Source organism: Oncorhynchus masou, chromosome 28 (genome assembly GCF_036934945.1).
Source record: "Oncorhynchus masou masou isolate Uvic2021 chromosome 28, UVic_Omas_1.1, whole genome shotgun sequence".
Lineage (NCBI taxonomy): Eukaryota > Metazoa > Chordata > Actinopteri > Salmoniformes > Salmonidae > Oncorhynchus > Oncorhynchus masou.
The window spans coordinates 43,244,427-43,260,086 of NC_088239.1; the positions used below are offsets into that span (position 1 = coordinate 43,244,427).

The 15,660-nt window shown below is 45.9% G+C and overlaps 1 protein-coding gene and 1 pseudogene across 4 annotated transcripts in view; both read left to right on the forward strand.

Annotated features, from left to right (window-relative positions):
* Positions 1-15,660, forward strand: part of LOC135516988 (zinc finger CCCH domain-containing protein 13-like) — a 55,791-nt pseudogene that overhangs the window by 30,602 nt on the left and 9,529 nt on the right.
* strbp (spermatid perinuclear RNA binding protein) overlaps positions 1-15,660 on the forward strand; it is a 122,391-nt gene that overhangs the window by 14,106 nt on the left and 92,625 nt on the right. For 3 of the 4 annotated variants that reach the window (XM_064942094.1, XM_064942099.1, XM_064942095.1), the window contains one exon: positions 15,082-15,153. The gene's annotated coding sequence lies outside the window, so the exon portion shown is untranslated. Of the gene's footprint in view, positions 1-4,146; positions 4,203-15,081; positions 15,154-15,660 lie in introns of those variants that run through there. The other variant, XM_064942096.1, reaches the window with a different exon arrangement.

Consider the following 15,660-nt stretch of genomic DNA (forward strand, 5'->3'; position numbering starts at 1 on the left):
TATGGGACCCCAGATCACGTCCGGTTGTGATACAGCCCAGGATCGAACCAGGGTCTGTAATGATGCCTCTAGCACTGCAATCAGACCGCTGCGCCACTCAGGGTATTCCTAGGGGCTAAATTCGATAATCCTCACCTTGTTTAGTGCTAGTCTCTGTTAATCTCTTGACAGAAAAACCTGGAGTCACCTGTTGTTGTCTTGGAACAGCAGTAGGTTAAACCGACTAGAGGAGATCTCTCTCTCTCGTTTCTCTATGACCACATGGTCAGGTTACGCTGCAGTCAGCTCCTGCTATTTCTGACCTCCTGAGCCCTGCTGCCTATTTAAGACTAACATAAGAACTCAACCTGACCTGAGCAGGTTAATCCAGATGGCCAATGAATTAATCAAAGTTGGTTCTCAGGAAAAGAGATGGATACGCCGAAATGCATTCGTTTTTATAAAGATTTATTTGTTTTAACAAAGAGTGACCATTACAGTCACAATGTAGGTCTAGGACAGTCAGTGTTTCATAGCCTGACCCAGTGGAGAGAAGACACACGTCATGTGATTGTATAGAACAGCACAGTCAATGTTTGTCTGTCTGGTTCGGTAATGATCCAGTCGGGGGGGTTGTGGAAGGAAGGGACCAGTCTGCTTTGATCGTCAGGCCGGCAGAAAAGAGCCCGTCGGGGTTTGGGGAGAAGGGACAGGGAGAGAGAGTGTGGGCCCAGAGGAACAACTAGCCAGCCCCAGGTTGGTAGAAATGAGCCGGTCGGGGTTTGGGGAGAAGAGACAGGGACAGGGAGAGAGAGAGCATGGGCCCAGAGGAACAACCAGCCAGCCCCAGGTTGGTAGAAAAGAGCCGGTCGGGGTTTGGGGAGAAGGGACAGGGAGAGAGAGAGTGTGGGCCCAAAGGAACAACCAGCCAGCCTCAGGTTGGTAGAAAAGAGCCAGCGGCGGGTTGAGATGAGCTGCGTTCTGTTCTGCATTGATACGACTGGATACCTATGCCTCCCCACTCCACTCCCTCTCCAGTAGCAGCTCACAGGTTCCCTGGGAATTCTACTGACCCAGTTTACTTTGCAGCAGACGTTATCTTTTTAAACATATTTAACAGGAGGAGACAATGGCTGCTGCCCTGTTCTCACCGACCGAATCACCACCTCCTCCCCTCGTTCCTCCACATCAGAGGGGAGGTTTGGTACAGGTCATCCATCTGCTGCCTAATGATGAAGGATGGGTGGACCAGGAAGAGGAGAGTGCGTTGGTGTGCTTTTTGGGAGCAAAGGCAAATGTTGCCAAAATGTTGATCCATATTGTTTTTATCATTGTCGTCAGGCTATTTGCTTACACACATCTGTTGTGTGTGACATCTCAACCTCGAGTTCCTTTGGCGAAGCAAGCAAGGTGCAACCACAGTGCATCGACCAACTGCAGCGCACACACACACACCCACACAGAGAGATCTGTCTCTGTCACCCCCTCCCCTTACCTCTATGTACAGAAGCGGTAGCAGGATGGTGCAGTCTCTGGGGGGCTCTCTCTCTCTCTCTCGACCTCTCTCTCTGCATCTGCAGCGGAGGCTAAATCAGGGTTATCAGGAGTGTGTCTGCAGTTTCTTGTTTACCTCCACCTGTGCCTTCTCCAGTGCCCTCTCCTGTGGCCCTCTGGCGCCCCTGCTGTTCAGAGCCTCACTAAACTGGCTCCATCTACAGGCCTGAGGCTGCCTGCCACTCAGTTTCTAAGTTAGCGACACCCGAGTACAACTCTGCTAGCCCTCTGCTAAGGGGTTCGAGTGTAGAATCCTGTTTTCCGATTGTTTGAACCGAATAAATTGATATTGATGGCGTAAAGGAAATAGTCAAGTTGTTGTGTTTGTTATTAAGAAACATTTTGTTCTGACCTCTTTGCGTAGGTGTTCTCTGAGCAGACAGACACACACACATTGTGCAGAAATCCCAGGGGGGGGTGGGGGGGTGGGTTTGAGATAAGCTTCCTCCTCCACCTCATGCCTGGCTGGCTAGGACGGTGAATTTCTCCATTTCTAAAACACAAGACGACTAAAACACGAGAGGCGAAGGCCGTAGCCATGGCAACCTGGAGACGAAAGTGAAATAATTGGGTCTGGCCCAGATTTTGTTAAAAAAAGGAAGAAGAAAGACGAAAGCCCCTTGCCGTTACATTTAGACTTTGTTTCTTACTTGGTGTTCTTCTTTTTTAATGTGTCTTGTTCCCAAACCTTGGCCTTATCTAACAATGGCTGCTGGGCTGTCAGGTTTCTTGGGAGCTCGCTGGGACATGATGATGGAAGAGTTGGCCAGGTACAGTCCTCCTCAACGTGTCCTACACACCTTGATTACAGACCTAGTGGGTTGACCTAGTGGCCTGTTTCTTCCACTTTGAACAACTTTGAGCGTTTGGGTGGTAGGAGTGTGCCTGGAGTGGGCAGGGTTTGCACTTTTATGGCTGGCCTATTGTATCGATTGCATTGCGCCAGTCGAGCGCAGAGAAAGTATTTTGGGATGAAAACAAATAGGCTTTTCTTTCCAACCCATGTCTCGCCGGACGGACAAGTATTCAAGCTGTTATGCCATGGCTTTGAGTTAGGTCTCGTGGTTATATTATGATTTGTGTCATTAACGTAAATGAACAAAGTACTTTAAATAAACCTCTCTTAATCTCCCATGTTGCCTTTCCCATCTAACATACTAGAGTGCTTTTAGTACAAAATACAGATGTCGCGGAATGGCCATGCTATTTTACCACCCCACACCACTGTCATGGAGCGTAGCGACGAGCTAGAAGACATGTGCTTGCCTGTACATGGCCTTTGCCGGGAGGAAAGGGATAGTGTGCAATGCAAATATTTAGGCTCCCGCTCTCCCCCCGGGTATTATTTATGACCAGGAGCCGCCGCTCTGGATGACGGGGGGGACAGAAAAGGACATCCTATGCCAGCCCCTGGGCCTCCTCCAGCCGCCCAGCTCCGGTAGTTTATGGGGAGCAAAGGGTTTGTGTGTGTGTTTTCTCCAGACCAACATAGGAGTCTTTGTAGAGGACGACAGTTCACAGTTCACACTCCTGCTATCCAAAGGCTACAGCGCTGTGTGTGTTGTCCTGTCTCCCTGCATGCATGTTGCCATAGTAGGCCCAGCCCCAAACCTAAACCCTCAGTTTCATAACCCGTCCACCGAGGTCGCCGATGGGTGTTTTATTGTTTATTTTGGTTTATGCTAGATACATTTATTTACATTTTGAGCACAGCCTTCTGCCTTTTTAGATAGAGGTGAGATTTCATTTTTTAATTAAAAAATAAATAAAAATATTTAGCCTTTATTTAACTTAGGCAAGTCGGTTAAGAACAAATTCGTATTTACATTGACGGCCTACACCGGCCAAACCCGGACGACCCTGGGCCAATTGTGCGCCACCCTGTACGACTCCCAATCACGGCCGGATGTGATTTACCTTTAACTGTACAGATTGTCAAAAATAATACTGCTGCATACGGTGTTGTTACATTTAGACTGAACAGCTCTATGTCTTCCACTAATTGCTATATTACGCAGAGTACATTTAATTGGTTGTACAATACAAGCAAAAAATTGGCGGGCACTCGGCTGGGGAGGGTGAGTGATTGAGTTGAATGTCATTTTAAAGGGCCGGCTCTGTGGGCCACACCACAGACGAGCCAATAGCAGCATTGCTCAGAAACTCCTTGAACCTCCCCCAGTCATTAATTTCCTAATTGGGATGCTGTGGAAGTCAGAGATCTCTAGAGGTGTGTGGTGAGGTTCCCCGTTTGGGATCCAGCGTGGTTTAGAGGACGGGGTTTGAAGAATCTGCCTGCTCTGCTGCCGACAAGTCTCTCTGCTCCGCTCCTTTGTGTGTAGTGCAGTGTGCGTGCGTGCTTATGCTTTAAGCATGTCATTCAGACTGCTGCTCAGGAATTCAGAGAGTCTAGCGCATACAGCTCTCTGTGGTAGCTGTGTTGTCTGTAAGGAATGGGCTACAATTCCTCCAGCAGTATCCACTTTTGACAGCTGCTATCCTAAATCAGCTCTGAAAGCTTTTAGAGTAAGCGCCTGTGTGAAGACCATGTTGTCAGGCCAGGGATCCTCTGTTTTTATTGGAGAATCTGATTGATAGTACTGCACTTTTCAGGACTGTGCAGAATGTCCATTCCAAAGACGGGGAGACTCTTCCTGTGTCCCAGAGAGGTAAGGAATGCATCTGATTCTGAGACACGCCGGGGGCAGATAAGGAGCTGCCGTTTCACACAGTTTGCAATGCTTTGATCCCTACAGTCATCCCTCGTGTTGCCTTACTTTATACGCCGTTTACATCTAGCCTAAAACACACCTGGATTGTAGGCTAGCTAGGCCTAGGTTACTTTACCTACTGGCACTAAGGGCACTGTGAACATTTGTATGCTGACATGTCTGGATTACGGTCTGCCCATATCAGTCAAGGACAGAGACCATTATTCTACTCTATCCTCTGCCTCATTGCCTCCGAAAGCTATTCTGTGAGAACCATAATGTTTTGCAAGGAGGAACAGATGAAACAACCCCCTCCCACTCCCGTCCTCTTAAGAAGTCTATGGGGTAACTCTGACTGTGAAGGGATGAAAAGCAGGGCCTATTTACACTCACAAAGAAAGTTAAGTGACTCCTTTCTGTTAGCGTTAGCTGAAGGGACAAGATGAGGGGAGTGGATGGGAGCGCTGTGGGACGTGTCTCAGTGTCTGCCTGCGTTCCAAATGGCACCTTGTTTCCTATATACAGTGAGCTCCAAAAGTATTGGGACAGTGATCATTTGTTTGTTTTTCGGGCTCTGCACTCCAGCACTTTGGATTTAAAATGATACAATGACTAGGAGGCTCTAGTTCAGACTGTCAGCTTTAATTCGAGGGTATTTCCATCCATGTCGGGTGTACCGTTTAGAAATTACAGCCCATTTTAGGGGACAAACAAAGTGACTCCCAAATGACACAATAAATGATTTACCATTCATTTATAATTGGCACAATATAATAAACAAAACAAACAGCAAATGCAGCCAACAAATTTGTAGAGTCACACGCTTGATGTAGTCATTGCGTGCTATGAATATGGGACCAAATACTACGCTTTTTACTACTTTAATACGCATATAAGTGAATTTGTCCCAATACTTTTGGCCGCCTTAAAATGGGCGGCGGGACTATGTACAAAAAGTGCTGTAATTCCTAAACGGTGCACCCATTATGGATGAAAATAGCATCAAATTAAAGCTGACAGTCTGCACTTTAACCTCCTAGTCATTGTGTCGTTTCCAAGGTGCTTGAGTACAGAGCCAAAACAGCAAAAATGTGTCAGCTTAGATAGGCCTAGACTTAAGAGGACAGAAGATAGACTTGAGAGGATTCTCAGGATAGTGAAGTTTGGTTTTATTCCCAGAGGAGCCTATGGTGTTTTCACCATTAGGACTGAGACTGCTGTGTCTGGGGGCCCAGCCAGCACGTCTCTGACCTTTAGTGATTCCACCGACTGAAAGACGGAAGGACAGGCAGATGCAGAAAGACGGACCGAATGACAGACTGACAGACATTGAGTAGGCCTATCTGTGCTCTGGACCTTTATCCGTGGTGTAGGTTCAATTGAAAAACACAACACTCTATAATGTGTTTTCTAAATCTATTTTGCTACCTTAAATAGCATACTATTTATTACCTTAGGATGATCCACCCATACAAGACATACATTGCTCCGCTGTGGATTTTGTGTCACGTCACTTTGGTGCGGGCTGCATGGAAATGAATCATTGTTTTGTTGATTAGGGAGCTGCAATGGGTTATGGTATTAAACCACCTGAGGCTTTCTGAACCATGGTTTTGATATTGTAGGCCTGTTGGGTGCCAGTGAACCGAAATGGTAAAACCATTTAGTTTCGCAAGTGTTAGGGCCCAGTCCTTTCTCTCAACATGTATGGATTTGTTTCTCAGTTGATTCCCAGATCTTTCATGTGTAGCCTAACAAATGATAGGAATCCGTTTTGAAATACCTGTTGTGGTGTCCCTTGGTTCTTGTTGAATACACCAGTCTCTAATAGATTTTCATGTCATTCACCATCACTGGTCATTGTTTTCAGACTCCTTATGAGTCAGAGGTCGGAGGTCATGATATAATCAATCAGCAGCCTGCTTTCCCTCGTCTTGTCTTGTGTTAGGCCTATAGGGCTATGCTACATAGAATCCGTATCTGCGAGAGGTTAACTGGTGTCATGAACACGCCTGTGGATTTCAAAATGGACCGTTTTCCCATTAGTTTCATATAGTATAGCAGTCTACATGTATTGAATACAGTTGAACTGTGCATCTGTCTCTTTTTTAAGTTCTTCTCTGCAAATGATGATGTGTCAGACTGGTGTGAAAAAACGATTTACCAGATCAATCTAGGGCTGGGTTACATGAGATGCTTCAGTGGAGTTTAATGCCTCAATCAAATTGTCTGTCAAGCTAGAGACGGCCGAATGCGTGGTTATTCTGCAAACACAGCGTTTCTCTCTTTCCTCCCCTGCGGGAAATAATTTGGGTTCAGTTGATGCCTCAATTCAAAATAGTAGTTTATTTTTGCCTTACTTTATTTATCTAGGGACAACTGTGGAGTCTTTGCATTGATCGAGTTATTGGCCTCATCCTGGCATAGGCCTAACTTAAGCACGTCACACCCTGCTACCTCACTTCTTAGTATGAAAACAATGTCACATTTCCTGTTTCATACTGATTACTGATTTATATATACACTAGATGACTGACAGTCACCTGTTTTGAAGCCAACGCGCCTCTATCTTGGAATTCCCCCATCATTGTAAAAAAGATTTGATTCATGTCTGCATTTGTTTTTGCCACTTTTATTATATTACATACACCGCCTGTAGCCATGAAGTGCTTTGAAAGGCTGGTCATGGCTCACATCAACACCATTATCCCAGACACCCTAGACCCACTCCAATTTGCATACCGCTCCAACAGATCAACAGATGATGCAATCTCTATTGCACTCCACACTGCCCTTTCACACCTGGACAAAAGGAACACCTATGTGAGAACGCTGTTCATTGACTACAGCTCAGCGTTCTACGCCATAGTACCCTCAAGGCTAATCACTAAGCTAAGGACCCTGGGACTAAACACCTCCCTTTGCAACTGGATCCTGGACTTCCTGACGCGCCGTCCCAGGTGGAAAGGGTAGGGAACAACACATCCTCCACGCTGAGCTGATCCTCAACACGGGGGCTCCTCAGGGGTGCGTGCTCAGTCCGCTCCTGTACTCCCTGTTCACTCACGACTGCATGGCCAGACACAACTCCAACACCATCATTAAGTTTGCAGATGACACAACAGTGGTAGGCCTGATCACTGACAACAATGAGACAGCCTATAGGGAGGAGGTCAGAGACCTGGTCGTGTGGTGCCAGGACAATAACCTCTCCCTCAACGTGGTCAAGACAAAGGAGATGATTGTGGACTACAGGAAAAGGAGGACCGAGCACGCACCCATTCTCATTGACAGGGCTGTAGTGGAGCAGCTTGAGAGTTTCAAATTCCATGTTGTCCACATTACCAACAAACTATCATGGTCCTAGCACACCAAGACAGTCGTGAGGAGGGCACGACAAAACCTATTACCCCTCAGGAGACTTGGATTTGGCATGGGTCCTCAGATCCTCAAAAGGTTCTACAGCTGCACCATCGAGAGCTTCCTGACTGGTTGCATCACTGCCTGGTATGGCAACTGCTCAGCCTCCAACCGCAAGGCACTACAGAGGGTAGTGCGTATGGCCTAGTACATCACTGGGGCCAAGCCTCCTGCCATCCAGGACCTCTATACCAAGCGGTGTCAAAGGAAGGAGAATACTGTAGAATTTCATTCCTATTAAGGACTGGGGGAAGGAGCAGAGTGTGCAAAGCTGTCATCAAGGCAAAGGGTGGCTACTTTGAAGAATCGCAAATATAAAATATACTTTGATTTATTTAACACTATTTTGGTTACTGCATGATTCCATGTGTGTTATTTCATAGTTTTAATGTCTTCACTGTTATTCTACAATGTATTGTAGAATAGTACAAATATAGAAAATTCCTTGAATGAGTAGATGTATCCAAACTTTTGACTGGTACTGTATATAACGACATGCTTGATGTTTTGTGTACACAGTTCATTAGGTACACCCATCTAGTACCGCGTCAGGCGCCCTTTTGCCTCCAGAACAGCCTGAATTCTTCAGGGCATGGACATGTTGCTTAATTGGTATCAAGGGACCTAATTTGTGCCAGGAAAACATTCCCCACACCATTACTCCACCGCCACCAGCCTGGATCGTTGACACCAGGAGGTTTGGGGCCATGGACTCATGCTGCTTACGCCAAATCCTGACTCTGCCATCAGCCTACAGCAACAGGAACCGGGATTCGTCGGACCAGGCACTGTTTTTCTACTTCTTAATTGGTGATCGCATTCCCGCTGGAGCCACTTCTTGTTTTTAGCTGATAGGAGTGGAACCCGGTGTGGTTGTCTGCTGCAATAGCCCATCAACGACAAGGACCGACAGGTTGTGCGTTCCGAGAGGCTGTTGGGCACACCATTTTTGTACTGCGCCATTATTTTCCTGTTTGTGGCCTGCCTGTTAGCTTGCACAATTCTTGCCATTTTCCTTCGACCTCTCATCAACGAGCTGTTTTCGCGCACAGGACTGCCGCTGACTGGATGTTTTTGGTTTTGTTGCACCGTTCTTTGTAAACCCTAGACTCGTGAAAAGCCCAGGAGGCCAGAGATTTCTGAGATACTGGAACCGGCGCGCCTGGCACTGATGATCATATCACGCTCAAAGTTGCGAACGTTCAATCGAATAGTAACTGGATGCCTGTCTGTATCACATTTTAGGAAAGACCCAGATGCAGACAGTGTCGAAGTAACAAAAGTTTATTACAAGAACAGGGGCAGGCAAAACAACAGGTCAAGGGCAGGCAGAGGTCAGTAATCCAGATCAGAGTCAAACAGTACAGAACGGCAGGCAGTCTCAGGGTCAGGGCAGGCAGAGGTCATTAACCCAGGGCGGTGTGACAAGGTACAGAACGGTAGGCAGGCTCAGGGTCAGTTTAGACAGAAAGGTCAGGAAAACAGAAACTATAGAAAAAGACAGGAGCAAGGGGAAAACCACTGGTCGGCTTGACGGACAAAACAAACTGGCAACAGAAAAACAGAGAACACAGGTATAAATACACTGGGGATAATGGGGAAGATGGGCGACACCTGGAGGCGGATGGAGACAAGCACAAAGACAGGTGAAACAGGTCAGGGTGTGAGTGTCTGTCTGCTTTATAAAGCGAACCACGGCCACGTGACTCACAGTCTGTTGGAGCAAACCATTTTCTTGAACGACCGGTGGACCTAATAAACTGGCCACTGAGTAAGTTGTTAGACTACACCTACTATAGAATAGAAGAGGAGGCATTTGAATTTCATTGAATTTTACTGAATAAAATTCTATATCCTTTCATTCAAATTCTAATTGCACTTCTGTATCCTGTTTACAACTTCAAGTTCAATTAAAATGTAAGAATGGAATTCTGAATTGAGCACAACCCTGCTGTAAACCTGTTTTATTATTTGGTAGTCTAGATTAGCTACCTGGTTTGTCAACATATTTTGTCAATATTTTTGGCAAGATCTTTTCCATAGTATTATAGTTCCATAGTACAGACTCCTTGCTGTCCCCAGTCCACCTGGCCATGCTTCTGCTCCAGTTTCAACTGTTCTGCCTGTGATTATTATTATTTGACAATGCTGGTAATTTATGAACATTTGAACATCTTGGCCATGTTCTGTTATAATCTCCACCCGGCACAGCCAGAAGAGGACTGGCCACCCCACATAGCCTGGTTCCTCTCTAGGTTCTACACCTGCATTGCTTGCTGTTTGGGGTTTTAGGCTGGGTTTCTGTACAGCACTTTGAGATATCAGCTGATGGAAGAAGGGCTATATAAATACATTTGATTTGATATTAGATGTAAACTCAGCAAAAACATAAACATCCTCTCACTGTCAACTTCATTTATTTTCAGCAAACTTAACATGTGTAAATATTTGTAGGAACATAAGATTCAACAACTCAGACATAAACTGAACAAGTTCCACAGACATGTAACAAGCAGAAATGGGATAATGTGTCCCTGAACAAAGGGGGGTCAAAATCAGAAGTAACAGTCAGTATCTGGTGTGGCCACCAGCTGCATTAAGTACTGCAGTGCATCTCCTCCTCATGGACTGCACCAGATTTGCCTGTTCTTGCTGTGAGATGTTACCCCACTCTTCCACCAAGGCACCTGCAAGTTCCCGGACATTTCTGGGGGGAATGGCCCTAGCCCTCACCCTCTGATCCAACAGACGTGCTCAATGGGATTGAGATCCGGGCTGTTCGCTGGCTATAGCAGAACACTGACATTCCTGTCTTGCAGGAAATCATACACAGAATGGGCAGTATGGCTGGTGGCATTGTCATGCTGGAGGGTCATGTCAGAATGAGCCTGCAGGAAGGGTACCACATGAGGATCAGTTGTCCATCCTGTCTCCCTGGAGCGCTGTCTTAGGCGTCTCACAGTACGGACATTGAAATGTATTGCCCTGGCCACATCTGCAGTCCTCATGCCTCCTTGCAGCATGCCTAAGGCACGTTCTCGCAGATGAGCAGGGACCCTGGGCATCTTTCTTTTGGTGTTTTTCAAAGTCAGTAGAAAGGCCTCTTTTGTGTTCATAACTGTGACCTTAATTACCTACCGCCTGTAAGCTGTTAGTGTCTTATCGACCGTTCCACAGGTGCATGTTCATTAATTGTGTATGGTTCATTGAACGAGCATGGGAAACAGAGTTTAAACCCTTTACAATGAAGATCTGTGAAGTTATTTGGATTTTTACAAATTATTTTTGAATAGCAGGGTCCTGAAAAAGGGACGTTTATTTTTTTGATGATCTTATTTCTTTATCCACACGTCCTTAAATGAGGGTCACAGTGCAGTACAAGGCCAGAATCCCCAAAGAAAATATTTTATCCTTTGCAGTGTAATCAAGGTTTTTTCAGCCCATTGATCAGGTCACAATTAGCCTAGCTACAGTTTTTAATGAGAGTGCTGCTGGAAGCTGTTCAATGCACACACAGCTCTAGGAGCCTTTTTAGCTGATAGGTCAAAGAACACTTTAAAGTCCCTTTAATCATCTAACAAGTAGCCCAGGAAGCTTGTAGAAAAAGCCTAGAAGTACACTCAACATGGCTGCCGGTCCACCCATCACAGAACATTGACTTGAATGGGTTTCCCTTCTAGGAATTATATTTCTATGGCCCCACACCAAGTCAACATTCTGAGATGATAAAATCTCCTCTCTGTGCAGTTGAGGAATGGAAAACATTCTAATAATCATAGAAATCTTAATTGGTGAATCAGTTTTGTGTTAGGGCTGTGACGGTCATGGAATGGTGGATGACTGTAATTGGCCAGGCAAATGACTGCATTCTCTGTAATTTTTTATTTTTTTAACCTTTATTTTACCTTTATAATAACCATTCGAATAGCACATGTTTAAAAATATCTCCTCTCCTCCCCTCCTGACTGCATGTGCTGGCATAGAAATAGAACTATTAGAACGGTCGTCCCCATTCAAGTCAATGATTGCATAGTGGGTGGACTGGTGGCCATAGCAAGTGTACCTATAGGAGCAAAGCAGGAAGTAAAAGCAGGAAGTGTACACATCAATATGTACTGTGATTCAACTCAACTGGCATGACAGTCCACTCCATTGCATGAGCCACATCAGTTAACATCAAATACTGTTTGCTACAAGACCGTGCTTGTTTCAGCAAGGAGCAACGGACATGACGACCGGACGCAACTGCCCGGCCATCCTGTCTTCAGTCGGTTGTTCGCCCCGCCCCCCCCAACCCCATAAACAAACAAAAAATGGTTATAGAGTTGTTTTTTTTCATTTTCATGACAGACTTCATCCATAACTGTCAGTTACACAGGTACAGTATACAGTAATTGTGCCAGCCCTTCGGTGGTGTTAGTATGATCTAGTTGATATATATATATATATATATATATTCTGAAGGCATGCAGAGTTTTTCTTGTTCTAGACATTTTGACCGTTCATGCACTGCGCACACAGACAGCTGACCTTCCCTTTATGCTGCAGTCAGTCAGTCAGTCAGAAGACTTGTCAATATTTTACTAAATCATAAATCTCCCATTGCTCAGTTCCCTTGTAAAAAACGGTGGGAGCAGTTTGGAGCGATCCTGGCTGTGTTGCTATTGTTGTAAAATCATGCAAAGCTGCTTGTGGCTGACAATGTTTCTACCAGACTCCTCTGTGGTCTGCTTTAATGAAGCACAGGCCCTTTGCTTCTCTCTCTCTCTCCTTTATCTCAATCTCTCCTTTCTCTCTCTCTCTTTCTCTCCTTTCTCTCCTTTCTCTTTCTCTCTCTTTTCATAACACCACCCTTTACTTTCCCTTTCCAAGGATAAAAGATGCCGGTGGCTCATAAATGCAGCAGTCACAGAGATGCAAATACATTTTTCCTCCATCGTCGAGATTAGAGATGGGCTGGCGGTGTCACTGACTGTCTCTGGGCGAGAAAACAATTTTCACTGCCGTATTTATCATCAAACAATCTCCAGACTCGGGGACAGGCAGGGGCTGAATGACAGGAGAGGAGAGGAGAAAGGAGGGAGGGAGAGGAGATTATTTGTGGTTGGTGGGGTAGTGGAGAGAGGAGGAAAAAGAGTGGAGGAGAGGGCGAGGGAGAGCAACAGCTCAGATGGAGGATCTGCTAAACCCTCAGTGTGGCTGTCGGTAAACACACTTGCGATGTGGAGATGCGTGAGCCCCTCTCATGCTGGACTTCAGGGGACTTAGATGAGAAGGATTAGGACTGCAGAAAAGGGCTCGGTCTGGACTCTGTAAGTGCTGTAGCCAACTCACACTGGCCATTGAGAATGATTGTCGATTGGAAACTATTTACTGAATGTCTGTGTGTTTGTATCCGTTTGTCTGATGACCTACTGGAGGGTTGTTTATCCATCACACTGCAACTCCAGTGAATGGAGCCGCTGGCTGTGTGTGTGTGTTTGTTGTTCTGTTCGAGGCACCTGTAATCACTCAGTAGTGGAGCTCACAGACCAGAGCGATTACGGAGCTGCCTGCCTAGCATGCCTGCCCTCAGGCTCTGCTCTCCTCTCCTGTGCTTGTGCTGCTGTACACACACCCCCACACATATACACACAGACATATACAGTCGTGGCCAAAAGTTTTGAGAATTACACAAATATACATTTTCACAAAGTCTGCTGCCTCAGTGTCTTTAGATACTTTTGTCAGATGTTACTATGGAATACTGAAGTATAATTACATGCATTTCATAAGTGTCAAATGGCGTTTATTGACAATTACATGAAGTTAATGCAGAGTCGATGTTTGCAGTATTGACCCTTCTTTTTCAAGACCTCTGCAGTCCGCTATGGCATGCCGTCAATTAACTTCTGGGTCACATCCTGACTGATGGCTGCCCATTCTTGCATAATCAATGCTTGGAGTTTGTCAGAATATGTGGGTTTTTGTTTGTCCACCCACCACTTGAGGATTGACCACAAGTTCTCAGTGGGATTAAAGTCTGGGGAGTTTCCTGGCCATGGACCCAAAATATCAATGTTTTGTTCCCCGAGCCACTTAGTTATCACTTTTGCCTTATGGCAAGGTGCTTCACCATGCTGGAGAAGGCATTGTTCATCACCAAACTGTTCCTGGATGGTTGGGAGAAGTTGCTCTCGGAGGATGTGTTGGTACCATTCTTTATTCAAGGCTGTGTTCTTAGGCAAAATTGTGAGTGAGCCCACTCCCTTGTCAGAGAAGCAACCCCACACATGAATGGTCTCAGGATGCTTTACTGTTGGCATGACACAGGACTGATGGTAGCGCTCACCTTGTCTTCTCCGGACAAGCTTTTTTCCGGATGCTCCAATCAATCGGAAAGTTGATTCATCAGAGAAAATGACTTTACTCCAGTCCTCAGCAGTCCAATCCCTGTACCTTTTGCAGAATATCAGTCTGTCCCTGTGTTTGTCCTGGAGAGAAGTGGCTTCTTTGCTGCCCTTCTTGACACCAGGCCATCTTCCAAAAGTATTTGCCTCACTGTGCGTGCAGATGCACTCACATCTGCCTGCTGCCATTCCTGAGCAAGCTCTGTACTGGTGGTGCCCCGATCCCACAGCTGAATCAACTTTAGGAGACGGTCCTGGCGCTTGCTGGACTTTCTTGGGCTCCCCTGAAGCCGCCTTCACAACAATTGAACCACTCTCCTTGAAGTTCTTGATGATCCGATAAATGGTTGATTTAGGTGCTATCTTACTGGCAGCAATATCCTTGCCTGTGAAGCCCTTTTTGTGCAAAGCAATGATGACGGCACACCTGTGTTAATGAGAGAATCACTGACATGATGTTAGCTGGTCCTTTTGTGGCAGGGCTGAAATGCAGTGGAAATGTTTTTTTGGGGAATCAGTTCATTTGCATTTCAAAGAGGGACTTTGCAATTAATTACAATTCATCTGATCACTCTTCATAACATTCGGGAGTATATGCAAATTGCCATCATACAAACTGAGACAGCAGACTGAAAATTAATATTTGTGTCATTCTCAAAACCTTTGGCCAAGACTGTACACAAGCACACACACACACACACACACACACACACACACACACACACACACACACACACACACACACACACACAGAGAGAATTAGGGAGTGGTGTATCAGAAAGCCAGCCTAGAACTGTGATGTTTTCCTCAGTTCAGTTTAGGCTGGAGGGGGGAGGGGGGGGGGGGGTTCTCTATCTATCAACAAAATGACATAAATGACTCATTTTGAATATTGTCTGGAATAGGTTGTATCAATGTGATGAATGAATATATGACTTCTTATTCTATGACTATAATGTGTAGTAGTGTATGTAACACAGATGGAGGTGTCGATGCCTGATCTTTGACCTCTTTCTTCGTGCTGCCAGGTAGAGGTTCCGAACCCATCCTGAGACCGCAACACCGGGCCGCAGAGGGTCAAGAGGAAAGTACTGCGCAAGGTAAGGATCTCAGAATGGGTCACCATGCACCATGCTGCCCTGGCTAATGCATCTAGGCTAGTAGCAAGTCAAGACAGTGATACAGGGAGGGAGACCGTCAGGGAGGGAGTCCCCTCAGTGAGTTTGATAGTAGTGCTCGGGGGCTGGGAGGCCCGAGCATCGCGTTTCTCCGTGTGTACAGAGCTGCTCAGTCAACCGGAAAATGAGCAGCGCCCCCTGCATCGTTGTGTTAGAGTGTGTGTGTGTGTGCGTGTGAGCTCTCATGTTCACCCTCTGACTCAGCAGCAAGGCCACTGGCCTCTCTAACCCCACCGGACACTCGGCCTCAAGTCATGAAACGTGTGTGTGTGTGTTCCTTAATTTATCATATTAGGTTAGCTGGAATAAATGAGATTAGGCCTATAGCCTATTTGATTAAATTAGATGTCCACTTTAGCCATAACAGAAGACGCAGGTGAACGCTTTCATAACTAGTAAATACTCTGTTGTTCTAAAAACAACGGTCTG